This window comes from Tachypleus tridentatus, chromosome 2, assembly GCF_004210375.1.
Source record: "Tachypleus tridentatus isolate NWPU-2018 chromosome 2, ASM421037v1, whole genome shotgun sequence".
In the NCBI taxonomy this organism is placed as follows: domain Eukaryota; kingdom Metazoa; phylum Arthropoda; class Merostomata; order Xiphosura; family Limulidae; genus Tachypleus; species Tachypleus tridentatus.
Genome location: NC_134826.1, coordinates 49,893,528 through 49,906,783, shown reverse-complemented (window position 1 = coordinate 49,906,783; position 13,256 = coordinate 49,893,528). Strand labels below are relative to the sequence as shown.

The 13,256-nt window shown below is 35.1% G+C and overlaps 1 long non-coding RNA gene across 1 annotated transcript in view; it reads left to right on the top strand.

Annotated features, from left to right (window-relative positions):
* The window catches only part of LOC143245492 (uncharacterized), a 35,750-nt gene extending 28,398 nt beyond the window's left edge, over positions 1-7,352 (top strand). Inside the window, exons 2-3 of the long non-coding RNA XR_013025634.1 lie at positions 6,174-6,287; positions 7,330-7,352. This is a non-coding gene — a long non-coding RNA (uncharacterized LOC143245492). The remainder of the gene's footprint in view (positions 1-6,173; positions 6,288-7,329) is intronic.
* Positions 7,353-13,256: the final 5,904 nt, after the last annotated feature.

Here is a 13,256-nt window from a genome sequence, read left to right as displayed (position 1 = left end):
ATATATATATATTACGTGAGCAGCAGTTATAGATCCAGAAAGTGACGTTTAAATTGGATTTTTTTAAGCCCTTGAATTATTTATGTAATACATTACAGAACCTACAGATTGTCTTGAAGTCACTGTGGTCGCTTCCAAGTGAAGTATGTTCCATGAGAAAAATGTTATTAACATCGCTAAAAATCAATATGTGTTAGCATGTGAGTCTAGCGTGGTCCAGCAGACGGAATGCTAGATCTGGAACCGTAAGTACATTATAACTGTGACTATCAAATCCTACTATTCGATTATAGCGACCAAAGATTTGTCGAAAGGTCGTGGTAACTAGGTGCTTTCCCTCTAGTCTTTAAATTCAAAATTAGGGACGGCTATGTGCAGGTAGTCCTCGAATAGCTTTGTGCGAAATTTAACAAAACAACAAACAAACTGTTCGTACGTGTAAGAGCCCGGCATGGCCAGGTGGGTTAAGGCATGCGACTCGTAATCTAAGGGTCGCGGGCTCGCGTCCCCGTCGCACCAAACATGCTCGCCTTTTTAGCCATGGGGGCGTTATACAGTGATGGTCAATCCCACTATTCATTGGTAAAAGAGTAGTCTAAGAGTTGACGGTGTGTGATGATGACTAGCTGCCTTCTATCTAGTCTTACACTGCTAAATTAGGGACGGCTAGCGCAGATAGCCCTCGTGTAGCTTTTCGCGAAATAAAAAAACAAACAAACAAATAATCGTACGTGTAAATCACACTTATATTAAGAGTTAGTCAAGAGAAACAATCAATTTCAAGTTGAAACAACAAACCTTCTGTGAATCTGTTCGGGCGCGATTTCTTGTACTTTGGAAAAATACGTTGTTTTTTGACATTAAAAAATTTCAGCAACTGTATGAGGTGCAGCCTTTATCACACCTAAACACGTATTTAGAAAAATGTTTTAGGGGTCTGGAACTTTTATACGAAAGCCTTATTTCTGTTAACATCAAATAATAAAGTAATAATAAAGAAAATAATTTTTTATGGATTTAAAAGTTATATAACTCGTTGCAAGCTAATTGAACAAGAAATAGAAAAGTGTCATTTTACGTTATTTCAGGTATTTAGACAGACCGTATACTTATAGTAATTTCACAAATCTCACGTTTACAATTTAAGTCTGGTCTGGTGTTGTCTGGTGGTTAGTGTGCTCGACTGTCAGTCTTAAGGTCACTGGTTCGAATCCTCGTCATTGAACATGCTTTCACCTGTGGGGGCCGTCAGAAGTGAAAAACCATCCCACTATTCGTTGGTAAAAGAGTAGCCAAAGAGTTGGTGGTGGGTGGTGATGACTAGCTGCCTTCCCTCTTGTCTTACACTGTAAATTAGGAACGGCTACCGCAGATAGCCCTCGTGTCGTGTAGCTTTGCGCGAAATTCAAAAACAAACAAATCAACGTAAAAATATTTCATTTCTATTTCTGACAAAGCTACTAAGACAATTTGACACCGTCCTTAATTTTCAATCACTAACAAGCAAGATGGCAGCAACTCGTTAGGCTGAGGGATTGACTGTCATTCTTAAAACGCATGTACAGCGTAAAGTAAAGGAATATTTTGTAGTATCGCAACACAACTGTCCCCCGCTGATACAGTGGTAAGTTTACGGATTTACAACGCTAAAATCATTGGTTCGATTTCCCTTGGTAGACTCAGCAGATAGCCCAATGTGGCTTTGCTATAAGAAACACACACACACATAAACACAACTTGCCAGTTTCTGGATTAAGAGCGCCACCACACGGTCAGTCTGCGCTTAAATAAACGAATTAGGTTGAGACAGATGTTACATTAGCTTTTATAGACGAACACCTGTAATTTGTCAAATTTTCTAAATACTAGGACTCATAAATTATAACTTTTAAACTATAATTTAAATTTTGGAAGTACATGAATATACGTATATATAACTTAAATGTATCTGTATATATTAATTGTAGATATAAAACCTTACCTCATGAGTTTCTCTTCCTTTCATAATAAACAAATATCTGTCTGTCCGTCTATCTACATCCTAGAAGCTCTATAGTACAATATCTTTAAAATTACTTTATCAAGATATTAATTTCTTCTTCCTATTCAAATATTTTCCACTTAATTCTTTGAAAATTTTCATCCTAAGTTAACTGATAAACCAGCAACACTTGGAGTTCAAAGCATTTATCATTTTAAATGTGTAGAACGTGACAGTGTGCAAAAGAAGATTGCATTAGTAGAATCTCTGTTATCTTGAGAAAGATATAAGAACTTCCATCTTGTCATTTAGTAGCACTTCGTTCAAGCTAGATACTTCGAAAAACAAGAAAAACCGTGTGTAAGTTGTCAAGCAAGAATCACTTAAAGTGTCTCTTCAACATTAAGAGGATAAAGAATACGTCGTCACAGAGGGCGCTTTTCATTTTACATAATAAGCTTTGAAGAAAGTTTAAAGAATTTTGGAAAGACTGCATTATTTCTGTTAATGCTAAAAATAACATGTAAAGAGTGTTACATAATAAAAGTGATCCGGAAACGACAACGTGGTTTAAAACTTGAAACGTCGTAATAATTATTACTAAGTAAACTTTGTAATTTACTTCAGTAAAAATAATAATCATAAAGGCACGGCATGGCCAGGTGGTTAAGGCACTCAACTCATAGTCCGAGGATCGCAGGTTCGAATCCTCGTTACACCAAACATGTTCGCCATTTCAGCCGTGGGAGCGTTATAATGCTACGGCCATTATTCGTTGGTAAAAGAGTAGCCCAAGAGTTGGCGGTGGGTGGTGATGACTAGCTGCCTTCCCTCTAGTCTTACACTACTAAATTAGGGACGGCTGGCACAGATAGCCCTCGAGTAGCTTTGCGCGAATTTCAAAAACAAACCAATAACCATAAGCGAAATTTAAAATTGATATAATGTTTTTTTAATATTTTCATAAAATATTTCTTTACGTTTTATTTAGTTAATGATTTTGCTCTCTTGGTATAACATTTTTTTAATTAATATAAATTTTTCAGAAGTTTAAAAACAGTTATAAAATATTTTTTCTTCTTTCTTTGAATATATTCTACTCATTCACCCTCGTGAGTGCGTTATAACGTTACAGCCAAACACACCATTCGTTGGTAGAAGAGTAGCTCAACATTGGATAGAGTTCATCAACTGCCTTTCCTCTAGGCTTTCACTGCTAAATTAGGAACGCACTAGCGTAGATAGCTCTCGTGTAGTATGCAATTTTCCCTTTGAACCAACTCTTACTCAAGGTGAGGATGGAACTAACTTTTAGTTTGACACATTACTCGTAATCTCTGGAAGAGACACGTGATCTTCTATATTTGTTATAACTCTGTTGTTTGATTCACGTCAACCTCTACGAATGACTTTCTATTTTATTATAATTCTTTTGTTTGATTCACGTCAAACTCTGCGAATGCCTTTCTATTTTATTATAACTCTTTTGTTTGATTCACGTCAAACTCTACGAATGACTTTCTATTTTATTATAACTCTGCTGTTTGATTCACGTCAAACTCTACGAATGACTTTCTATTTTATTATAACTCTTTTGTTTGATGCACGTCAACCTCTACGAATGACTTTCTATTTTATTATAACTCTTTTGTTTGATTCACGTCAACTTCTACGAATGACTTTCTATTTTATTATAACTCTTTTGTTTGATTCACGTCAACTTCTACGAATGACTTTCTATTTTATTATAACTCTTTTGTTTGATTCACGTCAACCTCTGCGAATGACTTTCTATTTTATTATAACTCTGCTGTTTGATTCACGTCAAACTCTACGAATGACTTTCTATTTTATTATAACTTTCAAACAGACAAACAAAAAATTAATAAGAATTAAACAAACTATCTGACTGGCGGGCTGACACTAACAGACAAACAAACTAAATCATGCACCGATTAATATGCTCGCGCATTCAGTCTAGCTTAACTTAATGTTTCTATATGACTCAAATTATTTCTAAGTTTTGAAGAAAGTTTCAGACATTAAGACTTACGCAGAGATGCCAACCATTATGATTTGAGCGTACTCATTACGATATTGGTGTATACATTACGACTATACGCTCATACAGAGAAATATTACAACTTGTTGCAACTTCCAAATTATTATATATTATATAGGTCTATACAATAAAGTGATAAATTGTTCTCCCAGGGCTTGAAAGGGGTGAACATAAAATTTCTAGTGAGATACAACTACATTTTGATAATAAATAAAAGACATAGTCCAAATGGCGATAATTATGTTTATGCTTGAAATAACAAAAAAATATTTGTATCTCCGACGTCTACCAATAGTTTGAGTGCGTGGGGGAATCCATAGTTATGTCATCAGTGCTTGTTAGCCAATCTGCCCTCGCGTAGATGGGTATTTCTCGTTTTCTAAGCGGCATAGAAACACCAATGCGATCGTTCACAAGATGGAAAAAAAAAGAGGCTTCATTTACCAGGTTGTCTTGTTTCTGGCAAATTTAAAAGGACTAAAACTGTAAATCAAAAATTTAGGAAAGAGTATAGTGCAAAATATTTGGTCATTGCATCAAAAGTCAGTGACAGTCATGCGTTTTGTACAGTTTGTCATATCGATTTTTCTGTAACGCATGGCAGGATAAACGATTGTTCCAGACATACAAAATCGGCATCTCACCAACAAAAGGCTGAGGCGAAGTAAAAAACGATGCAGATAACGACATTTATGAGTAAAAATTCAGAATATGAAACCATGAATGCAAAAGTAATGTTCACGCAATTTATCATTGCTCATAATTCATCCCTAGCTGTAGCCGATTATGCAGGACATCTATTCAGAAATATTGTTCCCAAACTCTGATATAGCGAAAAAATATGGCTGTGCTAGAACCAAAACTACAGCCATTGTACAAATGTTGGGTTGTGAAGATGACAAAATGATTTCAAGCATACTTACTTACAATGTTTACAGTTTAGCCACAGATGGATCAACAGACATGGATAACTCAAAACTGTATCCAGTGGTTGTACGATATCTGTACGGACTCTGACTACAATCATTACGCTCAGTCATTTGAAATAGTTGGCATCTCTACTACGTTCATCTTATACGTAAAACGTCCTTCCCTGTAAGTACTTAAGATTAATTTCTTGAAACTTCTGAGTTATATATATATATATATATATTACATTGAGTAATCTTAACCGAGATAGTAAATATCCATTGTAATGTCATCTATCATTATGTGATCTAACGATAAACAGATGAACATTTTATTGAAAAGAATAATATTTTTTACAAGTCTGACACAGAGAAAACAATGATTTCAACAACGAACATACTTCGTGCGATAACCACGACAAACTTTAAGCTATAACTAACAGCTGTATATGATTAGATGAGTATTATGAGGTCATTAGATGCTAAATTTTATAAATATCGTCTGCAAGCTCTCTTAAGAACAAAACTTTGAATCTACTTAATTCATTCTTAACAAAACATGAAGTAAAATTACTCATGCATTAACTTACTTTTTACAGAGAGTCCTTATTCATCACAACGATACAGAAATACGCTTTATGAGACGGAGATTTTACATCGAACACATGACCGTAATAGGAAACACTTTCGGGTGCTTAATGTAGTTAATCCATGTGCATTAACAGGTGGGGCTTATACTCATTAGTGTAAAGTTTGAAAACGTAAATAAACTTAGTTTATTCTTACATCGTTTCGATATACCCTAACATTGGTGTTTTAAGTTCGTTTATATATATTTTCTTGACTCATCTTCTGCGTTTCTGTTGGATTCCTAGCGGTAAGTCTTCTCGAACTCTGAATGCAACGATTCGTGGTTCACGTCCTACAGTTTGAAGAACGCTTTCTACTCTTTGGGCCTATTGTTTACTAGAATGCTGACAGTTCGGTCAGATAAGACTAATGAGGACTGAGAGGCTCTAAAACCTACAAAAAACAACAATGAGCAACCTAGAATTAAAGGATATAAGTTTAGGAAAAATAATTCCTTTATAAAGAAGCTTATGGTACACGTAACTCAGTACAGAACATACACACAATCTGCCTCTCTGTTTTTCACTTTATTTTTTTAAGAATAAATTTATAGTGGCTTTACCATTTAAGAACTTTTTTATTTTTTCAACAGCATGTTCGTCTCCAGAAAACAGTAATGGAGAAAATTCTCTTCAACCCTCAACCCCAGCAACTTTTGCTAGCTCTAAGCGAGCTTTCAAAGAAAATGTTATTGGACTTCACAACGGTAAGTTAATGAATAAATGTAGGTTTCTCGTGTATAGAGTACTGGCAGTTTGAGTCACGATACAATGTATATCAATTCAGACAACGCGTTATGACTGCAGAATAAGTAAGATGTATTATCTTTAAATGTGTAATAATAGCAACACACTAAAAACCTTTAATATACCTGATAAACCACTATCTAAAACTCTATTTACAGTAGTCAGTCAAATATACCGATCTCGTTTCAACGGATTTCTTTTGCATCTTAGGCTCAATAAATTATATTCTTGTGAAACCCTCTCTCGTCCAAGAGAAAGCAAGGGAACAAAAAATGAACTGATTATTTTAATTATGAAAGTTTTAACGGGATTTTTAAAATTCTACTGAGCGATTGAACGATCTACAAATTATTAAAAGTATAAATTATTAGTAAAAGTTTTATCCTCTGCAAAAAAGAGAAAAAAATAATTGATCATCTCCAAGTTTTTGAGAAAAAGGAAATAGAATTATTCACTAAACTCTACTCTAACGTCCAATAACATACAAAATATGTAGATACCAAAGAAACTTGTGAACAATATTAAATCAGCTCTGCTTATTTTAATATATTGAAGGGACGTGAACATATGTAAAATGATATTTGCCTGGTGGCGAGCTATTGAAATTTTACTCTAGTTTCTCAGCTGAAATTGTAAGTGGTACAATAACTTCAAATTGGGTTACTAATAAAGGTTGAGAAAACAGAGGTCGCTTGTTGGGTAAATTTTGTCGTTGTGTGTGCAGATTAGGTGCTATTTTTCAAAATCTGTGGAGTTTGTTTTTGAATTTCGCGCAAAGCTACATAAGGGCTATCTGCGCTACCTATCCGTAATTTAGCAGTGTAAGGCTAGAAGAAAGACGGCTATTCATCACCACCCACCATCAACTCTTGACCGTCACATTCCAACGCGTCTACTGCTGAAAAGGTGAGCATTATTGGTGCGACGGGGATGCGAACCCTGGGCCTTGTGTCATTTAATTCAATCTAATAGTATTAGCTGATATGTTTAATATGCGAACAGCTGGGGCACCTGGTGTCACTTAGTTCAACCAAATAGTGTTCACTTAAGCTTTTACAAGTATACAAGACCTCACAAGCAAAGCAAATTCAGATTAATTTTCATGGTAGCAAGATCATACCAGTAGAACCAGCGACGGTTTTTTATTTGTTTGTTTTAGAACAAAATCACTGTAGGTCATCAGCCGTGTCATCCATGAGAAACCAACCCCATACTATCTGTATTGCAAGTCTGTAAAGTTACAGCTGACCCACGAGCTGGGGTACAGGCGACACCTTAAAGAGAAGCCCAGACGGCACCCCTTCTCACACAGAAACCCCCTAAATTCTGATGACCTAGGTGTACCCGTAAGACCGAGCCTACGTATGGTAAATCGACACTTGAAATTAAAAGTTAGGGTTTACTGTACATAATTCGAAGAATTCTTCAAATCTCTTTACTTCCGTAGGTATTTATGAACCGTGGATTCCCATTAAAAATTAACTTTGACAGAAACTAAAGTCTGTTTTCTGTCAATACGTGTTCTGCACTGGGTCAGAGACCATTCGAATAACCCCTGAAGAAATTAAAGGAAAAAGTGTTACAATACGTCACCCACAACACCTGTTGTAACCGGTGCTAACACAGCCTTTCGTTTAATAACAAGGATCACCAAGCAGAATGAAACAAAACAACCATAGTAAGAGTCTAGGAGTTATTTATATTATGCGTTTTCATGAACAACTGTTTTGGTGTGGAACACATTAAGCACATGAATTTTAAGTATTATAATTTTGTTTTGGGTTATTTATAAATCAGATTTTTGGGGTAAGAATTAATACTATATCATTTCTTATTTTTATTATTTGTATTTTACTTCAATAAACTTGAATATTATTGATAACAACTGACAAACCAGCAAGTTTATAAACTTAGAACGCTAAAATTCTAGGTTTGATTCCTTGCGATGGAAAGAGTGCACGAGTAATTTTGCGTCAAAACAAGTTAAAAAACAAAAATTTTGACCACGCATGTTTCTTGTAACGAATTTAATATTAATATATATATAATATCTACGTTTGTTTCAGTATATTGTTAACTGTTCTCTAAATTTGTGCCCCCCTCCGTCATTGGACAGTGGTACGTCTGCGGACTCACATCGCTAGAAACCTGGTTTCGATATTCATGATGGGCAGTGCACAGATAGCCCATTGTATAGCTTTGTGCTTAATTCCAAACAATCAATTAATATAAAAAACTCTAAATTTGTAGAAGATTCTCGAAAGTAAGAATCAACAATATGTGATTTACAAAAGCACTAGCGTATCTTCAGATATTGCTGTGCCAAGTGAACTTTCTAGAATTTCAGTGATGACGAGAAATTCACTTGTTGAGAAATTTATATGCAAAAACGGCTCGTTTGGGCTGAGAAAACACTTTACATAGAAGAGCGAACAACGTTTCGACCTTCTTCGGTCATCGTCAGGTTCACAAAGAAAGAGGTAACTGACCGGAAGCTGACCACATGTTTGAAAGGGGTTGTGTAACTGTGTGTCGAAATGTAGAGGGCGGTATTAGATGTTTGAATATATAATTTATTATATTAATATAGGTATAAAGGCGTTCCTTTATATTGGTTTATTTTGGGTTTAAGTTGTTGTATAAGTAAGGCTTCTTTAATTTTACGTTTGTTTATGTTTGTTTCTTTATTTAGTATTTGAGTGTTTTCTATGGTTATGTTGTGTTTATTTGACTTGCAGTGTTCGAAAACGTGTGAAGGTGACTTTTTATTCTAGAATTTCGCCTAAAGATTATAACTAGAAGCGCCAAGAGACAGATTAAGGTATTGTTAGTTTGCTACAGTCAGCATACAATAAGCCTCGGAAGCTATAATTGTAACAAACGCTTATTGATCAGAAAACTATAGATATTTGACCAGGAATGTTTATAGATTTTGAATATTACGAAATTCATTAAATTAATTTCGAATATTAATTTTTCTACGAGGACATTAGATATTCTCGTCGGTGGAAACTTTCATGTGCTTCAAGCTAGCTAGCCGTCATGAAAAGTGTACCTGTGAATAAACATAGAATTAATTTGCTCGACGTGAACATAGAGAAAAGATTCAGTTCCAAACCAGATAGAAAACTCAGTACTGTTTGTAACTTTGTAAAACTGTTGTATATAAATCATTATTTGTAATAATCGTTATTATAAAGTGTATTGTTATCTGTTTATTAAAATATATTTGTGTTAAGAAAGAAAATTCTGTGTATCAATCTTGTTGGCAAATATTATAAATTTGATACATATTAACATTTAATTAACTTTTAAATTAAAATTTCCGGCTGTTTGAAATCGTAACACGTACCGTACGTAACATAATAAATTGGAGACTCGTCCAGGATAAATTACAATACGTAACATTCTGCAGTGACGTCAGCATTAATCCATGTGTTCAGCAAGGGAAAGTTTTATTATTATGATTTCCCTATCAGTAGGTCCCAGCATGACCAGGTGGTGAAGGCACTCGACTTGTAACTGGAGGGTCATGGGTTTGAATCCCTGTCACATAAAACATGTTCGCCCTTTCAGCCGTGGGGGCATTATAATGTCACGCTTAATCCCACTATTCGTTGGTAAAAAGAGTAGCCCAAGAGTTGGCAGTGGATGATGATGACTAGCTGCCTTTCCTCTAATCTTACGCTGCTAAATTAGAGACTGCTAGCGCAGATAGCTCTCGTGTAGCTTTGCACAAAATTCAAAACAAACAAACCAAACCCTCTCAGCAGATGCACGTCGCGAACAAAACAATCGGTCAGTGTGAAAGAGTCAATAGCCTCAGATCTAGTAATCTTTCTCAATCTTTGCTCTAAGAATAGCATGTAAAATATGTTTATCTATGTCATTCTATTTATCTACGTGAAATATACAACTGGTTTGTAAAAGACCAGGTGAATTTTGCCTAGATCTATCTATATGTCTGAAATAAATAAATATGCTGTAAAAAAACTTAGCCTACACATCTCAATTTATCTACCTGGGGTAAATAAGTACTTCTATAAAATAATAAGGAAAATTATTCTGAAAAGATATTTTATGAATACATACATATATATATATATATATATATATTTGTTTGTGTAATAAACTGGCTGGTTTTTTGCTCTCCCTTATGTCTGTCCATTTATCTGTCCTTCCGTCTGCTCGTTCTTCCATTCATCCACCTGTAAGTGCAGAGAAGATATTCCTTCTAAAAACTAATTATTTCTTTACATTTTCTACTTCTTGGTTGTTTTCATCTCTAGTGTTAACATTCAACAATCAAAGTTAGCTGTTTAGTGGATTTTTCTTCTGGCTTAAATGTTTTGGCTGTTAAGTACTATTGTGTTATACCAGTAAATAAAAACAAACAGCACGTGCGATAACATTCCTACATTTTTTTCATGTCTCGACAAACAAACAAAGGAAAGTCCTCCCCTCTCTTTTTCTTTGGTTGTTGTAGAGACTTCAAAATCGATTATTTTATCTTTTTGCCGTTAGCAACTTGACATAAAAATTATTTTAACTTGAAGAATCCAAACCACATCAGTATATCGACATGTAAATGGAAGATGAGCCACAGAATATTTTAATTTTTTTTCTTCTCGTTGGTGTTAGCAAAAGAAAAAATCTATAACTGAGAGAGTAAGGTATGTTTGTTTGTTTGTTTTGAATTTCGCGCAAAGCTACACGAGGAGTATCTGCGCTAGTAGTCCCTAATTTAGCAGTGTGATATTAGAGGAAAGTCATCACCACCCACCGCGAACTCAAGAGCTACTCTTTCATCAGCGAATAGTGGAATTGACCTTCACATTATAACGCCTCTATGGCTGAAAGGGCGAGCATATTTGGTGCGACGGGGATTCGAACCCGCGGCCCTCAAATTACGAGTCGAACGCCTTAACCCACCTGGCCATGCCTGGCTGCTGCCCGAAATTCTAAACAAACCAAACCCAAAGGACGGAACGTGTTTTTTTTGGTTCTTTCTCGGATACGATATAAGAATAATCAGTCCCTGTGTTCACGATCTGGACACGCTACAATTAGCCCAAACCCAAAACTTCTAACTTTAAAATACATAGTATCAATATCTGGTACATGGACGAAACATCCAATTAACCTTTGTAAATTTTCATTTGTTAAGGCTATAAATATAAAACATTTTCATTTCATAACAGTTGTATAGAACGCTGATTGTCCAGTATTATTTATAGAATTGTAATTACCTGTTTCGCAAGTCGACCCGGTCCAGCCGGGCGAACAAGAACATTTGTTAGGTTTCTTGCATGTTCCTCTATTTTCACAAATAGGCGAACAGATCGCTTAGAGAAAAACATAAACAAGAAACTAGCATTAAACAAGATAAATATTAACAGAATGTTGAAGAACACATTACATTTACATACATGTTTATGTTGTACTTTAATGGACTTTATTTACCAAAACGTTTAGAAAATCGCGAACGAAAGCGCGTCTTGATTTCACGCTATAAATGTTCCGAACTGCCAACTTAGCGATGCCACTGGCGCCTGCAGGACTGCATAACACCAGTTCAAAGACTGCTTTTACAGCCACATAATATTTACAGAACATCGTACCACTGTATATTTCTTTAATTACATTTTCTGAAGAAACAAGTATCATGCCAGTTTGAAAAATAAAAGCTTTCGTTGCTAGTTTACTCGGATCACTTACTGAACCATACTAAAATTTCTACTTTTGAGTGTGCGTTCTTACAACGTTAGAGAGAGCGTACTGTGGTTTAACGTTTCACAAACACATGAGTGTGACTACCAAAACAATTTCTGGAGTAAACCAGAAATAATATTTAGACAACATAAATGATTACAAACGAATCTTTGACACAAACAAACGTTTATATCGCTGAGACAGGAAGATTCTACACGCTCATTCCTTATAACATCGTAATCGAATATTACACTTTTATTCCACTCAGTTATAAAAGCTTCTAACACCGAAATCTGATTATAAAAGTTTAATATGCCATTTCAATCGAGCGGATAGGAATACCACTATTTTGCTTTCGACTTCTGCTTACGTGTTCATGAAAATAAACTGGAATTTTGAACCTGAACGTCACCCTTCGTATACACGCTAAACTATCAGCCTTGGGGGTTTAGGCAAAACTGTTCCCACGATTGAACTAAAGACAAATATAATGGCAGCTGCCACAAGGGTTTTGACCCACTTTTTTAATTGAACAACACTGTGCTTACAGCGCAGCGTGTTTGGTTGTGTCATGTCTTGAACTCCGCGTTCTTCAATCCAACACACTAATCATTTGGCTACGTTTGGTCCAGTTGTTCATCTTATAGAAACTCACAGATGTAATTTTTTCGGACTTTGATGAGAAGACAAGTTAGTTATTATTTATAAACTAAGTATGGGAATACGAATAATGGGATTGAGCCTAACATTATAACACCCCCACGACTGAAAGGGCGAGCATGTGACAGGGATTCGAACCCTCGACCCTCAGATTATGAGTCGATTGCCTTATCCACCTGGCCATGCCTGGTCTGACAGTGTAAGTGTTTTATTTTTAAAATATCAAGAGCAAACGAACGTGAGGGATAACCCATCACACTAGCGACTTTGATGATATTCATAAATTAATGTTATATAAAATCTATATATCCTAAAAACTTTCACATACTGCTTCTGTCACATTTCAAGTGTTTGTTTTCCTTCAGACGTTTCAAAAGGATATAGACATTGAAGTTCTCTCAAACTGGAAATCTTCATGTATACATATATATTTTAGTGAAAATAATTATATTTTAATGAAATTAAATAAGTAAAATCATTTGGAAGGACTGCGTTAAAAAACAACAAATCCAAACCTCTGACTAATTATAGAATTTGTTATTTTAACTCAAAAACAA